Here is a 4,473-nt window from a genome sequence, read left to right as displayed (position 1 = left end):
AAAAATTGTATATTTATTTTTACATGTTTAAACTTCAGGTACCTTCAAAGTACTCTCTCCATTTCATGCAATACACCTACTGAGACATTTTTTTCACTGCTCAAAACAGTTTTTGAATGTATTGATTTTGACGCCTTTTAGTGCTTCTGCTGTTTTTGTTTTACCTCTTCCACATCAGCAAAATGTTTCCCTTTGAGGACTTTTTTCATCCAGGGAAACAAAAAATAGTCACTCAGGGCAAGACCAGGTGAATAGGGAGGGCTCAGGGGTCATGCCATTTTAGGCCCAAAACTGCTGAATACTCAGTGTGATGTGGGCAAATGTGCTCATAAATCACCCATCATGAAATGGGCAAACATGCTGAAAGAGTCTTCAAAAATAATTCAGTGAGCAGTTTCAACTTGAGTCTCGGCTTCTCACCTTCCTCCCTGAAAAACATGGGCTTCGGCATACGCTCCAGCTTCTCCACAAGCTACCAGTCCCTGAGCTCCGTGTAGTTGCCCAGCTACTGGGTCCAGCTGGCCAGCAGCACAGCCAGTGTCTATGCAGGCGCTGGGGGCTTGGGCTCCCGGATCTCCATGTCCTGTTCCACCAGCTTGTGGAGCAGCTGGGAACCCAGGGGCCTGGCTGCAGGGATGGCTGGGGGTCTGGTGGGCATAGGAGGCATCCAGAGCGAGAAGGAGACTATGCAATGCCTGAATGATGGCCTGGCCTCCTACCTGGAGAGAGTGAGAAGCCTGGAGGCTGATAATCAGAGATGGAGATCAAAATCTGAGAACACTTAGAGAAGAAAGGACCTCAGGTCAGAGACGGGGGGCATTATTTCAAGACCTTCGAGGACCTAAGGGCTCGGATCTTTGCAAATTCCGTGGACAATGCCCTCATTGTTCTGCAGATTGACAAGGCCTGTCTTGCTGCTGATAACCTCAGAGTCAAGTATGAGATGGAGCTGGCCATGTGCTGAATCTGTGGAGAATGACATCAGTGGACTCCAAAAGGTCATTGATGACACCAGTATCACTTGGCTGCAGCTGGAGACAGAGATTGAGGCTCTCAAGGAGGAGCTGCTCTTCCTGAAGAACACAAGGAGGAAATAAATGGTCCACAAAACCAGATTGCCAATTCTGGGTTGACCGTGGAGTTGGATGCCCCCAAATATCAGGACCTTGGCAAAATTACGGCAGACATCCGGGCCCAGTAAGATGAGCTGGCTCGGAAGAACTGAGAGGAGCTGGACAAGTACTGGTCCCATCAGATTGAAGAGAGCACCACAGTGGTCACCTCGCAGACTGCTGAGGTAGGTGCTGCTGAGATGACACTCATGGAGCTGAGATGTACGGTCCAGTCATTGGAGATCGACCTGGACTCAATGAGGAATCTGAAGGTCAGTTTGGAGAACAGCCTGAGGGAGGTGGAAATGCACTATGCCATGCAGATGGAACAATTCAATGGGATCCTGCTGCACCTGGAGTCAGAGCTGGCCCAGACCTGGGCAGAGGGGCAGCACCAGGCCCAGGAGTATGAGGCCCTGCTAAACATCAAGGTCAAGCTGGAGGCTGAGATTGCCACCTACTGCAGACTACTGGAAGGAGGGGAGGGCTTCAGTCTTGTTGATACCCTGGACAAGAGCCCCTCCTTACAAACCAACTGAAAGACCATGACCTGCAGAATTGTGGATGGCAGAGTGATGTCTGAGGTCAATGGCACCAAAGTTTTGAGGCATTAAAGGCAGCAGAAGTGGGGCATCCCTTGGCAGGGCAGAAGGCCAATAAAAAGTTCATTGAAAGATTAAAAAAAATAATTCATTGAGGCCAAACGCAGCCTCTCATATCACCACCAGCTAGTACACTGATGCATTTGGGTTCCTAGAACACTCAGCTAGCAGGGGAAGCTTGTACTACAAGAGGCCTGCTCTCCAGAAGGTAATTCTGTTTTTTTGGGTTCCCACCTTGTACAAATTTTATTCATTTGGGTTTCCGCTTCTATGGCCCAATCATATCCTTTGCCTATTTTTTCTATAGAATTTTCTGTTGTTTTGATTCACAGTTTTCTTGTATGTTATAGATAGTATACTTTAATGATTTTAGACTTTGAAATATTTTCTATTAGTTTTTACTTGTTTGTTAATTTTGCCCATAGCACCTGTAGTAGGTTGGGTAGTGTCTTCCCGGAGTGCTTGTCTATCTGAAACCTTAGAATGTGACCTTATTTGGAAAGAGTTCTTGCAGATGTATTTAGTTAAGATCTCGAGATGAACTCTTCCTGGATTTAGGATGGGCAATTAACACAATGACCGGTGTCCTAATAAGGAGAGGCAAGGTCACAGAGACACATAAAGAAACCATGTGAAAACAAGCAGAGATTGGAGTTATGCTGCTATAAACTAAGGACTGCCTGGGATCCTTAGAAGTTGGAGGAAGCAGATAACTAGTCTTTCCTAGAGGCTTCAAAGAGAGCACGGCCCTGCTGACACCTTGACTTTAGACCTCTAGCCTTCAAAACTGTGAGAGGATAAACTGTATTTAAGCCACCCAGTTTGTGGAACTATGTTATGGCAGCCCTAGGAAGCTAATACAAGTTTTGATACTGACTAGTGAGGTGCTGCTGTAACAAATGTCAAAAATGTGGATGTGGCTTTGGAATTGGGTAATGGGCAGAAACTGGAAGAATTTTGAGGTTTAGTATAGCAAAAGCCTCTATTATGCTGAAGAGATTGTTGACAGAAATATGAATGTTAAAGACAATGCTAGTGAGGGCTCAGATGGAAGCAAGGAACACAGCTGAGAAAGTTCCTATCATTTTAGAGAGTACAGTGAGCATCGTGAACAGAACACTGCTAGAAATATGAATGTTAAAGGTACTTCTTCTGGTGAGGCCTTAGATGAAAATGAGGAACATGTTATTGGTAACTGGAGCAAAGGCAATTCTTGCTATAAAATGGCAGAGAACTTGGCTGATTGATGTTCTACTACTGAGTTAAAACCAGAACTTGACTTGTATAATATATTTCACTGAGATATCTAAGCAGTGTGTAGAAGGTGTGGCCTGGATTCTCTTTATTGCATATAGTAAGGCCCAAGAGGAAAGAGATAAACTGAGGAGGGAATTGTTAAACATAAAGGAACCAGCACTTGATCATTTGGGAGGTTCCAGCCTTATCCAGATTGCTTAGATTAAGAATTCACTGTTGAGAAAATACACTCCAGAGAGAGTACCCAACATGTGAGTAGACAACATTTTGGTGAAGAGATTAGGTATACGACTTATGGAAACAGTTGACCATCTCAGCAGAAGCCAGGCATAGAGATGGAGTTATCCAGCAAGTATCTGGAGAACCTTCAAGTCTAATGGCTTATATCTCCTTGATATACACTAGCGACCCACAAGGGCTGTGAGAATGTTATACTAGCAGAAACGCTGCCAGCTTGGACTGAAAGGGACAGAGACTGGGTATAATGAAGGAAGGCTGTCAGACTTCTAGGATTATGCAGGCAGGAAACTAGTTGATACAGCTACTCAACTGTAAACATGTGCTACCCTTGAAGAAAATGATGAATGGCTTGAAGGACAGAGCCACAGATGTAGAGGCAGGGGACAAAGAAGCAGAGGCTACCACTGTAGGCTCAGAGGACAGAGCATCAGGCCACAGAGAATTGATTTTTCTCAGGCCTTGAAATCCACTGGATTTGCCTTTCTGGATTTTGCACTTGCATGGGAATGGTGACTCTTATTCCTTTAAATTTTCCCCTCTTAGAATGGTAATGTCTATTCTATGGCCATCCCATCATTGTATTTTGGAAGCAGATAACTTGTTTTCCAGTTTCTCAGGTACACAGATGGAGAGAAACTTTGCTCCAGAATAGATTATACCCAGAGTCTAACCCATACCTGATTTAGGTGATGAGATTTGGGACTTTTTGTGTTGATAATATTTAGATAAGATTTTAGGCTTAGAATTTTTTCTGGAATGATTTCAGACATTGTAAATGTTAAGATGATGTGAATGTATTTTGCATGTTTGGGAAGGATGTACATTTTTGGGAGGGGTGGCAGAGGGAAAAATGTAGTGATCTCTAAAAGCTCTGTTGAAGTTCTAACCTCTGGCACCTGTGAATGTGACCTTAATTTGGAAATAGGGTCTTTGCAGATGTAATCAGGCTAAAATGAAATCTTTAGGATAAACCCTAATCTAATATGACTGGTATCCTGATAAGAAGAGGACTCACAGAAACAAGGTGGCCATATAATGATCGGAGGCAGATATTGGAGTGATGCACAAGCCAAGGGACATCAAGGATTGTTGGCCAACACCTGAAGCTAAAGAAGCAAGGAAGGATTCTCCCCTACACGTTCCAGAGGGAACGTGGCCCTGCTGATGCTTTGATATCAGACTTACATTCTCTAGAACTATGAGACAACAAATATCTGTTGTTTGAAGCCACCCAGGTTGTGGTACTTTGTTATAGAAACCCT

At 44.1% G+C, this 4,473-nt stretch overlaps 1 pseudogene across 1 annotated transcript; it reads left to right on the top strand.

The window, feature by feature from the left end:
- The first annotated feature begins 437 nt into the window (after positions 1 to 437).
- Positions 438 to 1,769, top strand: LOC112314367 (keratin, type I cytoskeletal 18 pseudogene; annotated as a pseudogene). The gene has a single exon (XR_002975784.2). The product of XR_002975784.2 is annotated as a keratin, type I cytoskeletal 18 pseudogene (transcript).
- The last annotated feature ends 2,704 nt before the right edge of the window (positions 1,770 to 4,473 follow it).

Source organism: Desmodus rotundus, chromosome 5 (assembly GCF_022682495.2).
Source record: "Desmodus rotundus isolate HL8 chromosome 5, HLdesRot8A.1, whole genome shotgun sequence".
NCBI classification, from domain to species: domain Eukaryota; kingdom Metazoa; phylum Chordata; class Mammalia; order Chiroptera; family Phyllostomidae; genus Desmodus; species Desmodus rotundus.
This window is presented reverse-complemented; position numbering and strand designations above follow the sequence as displayed.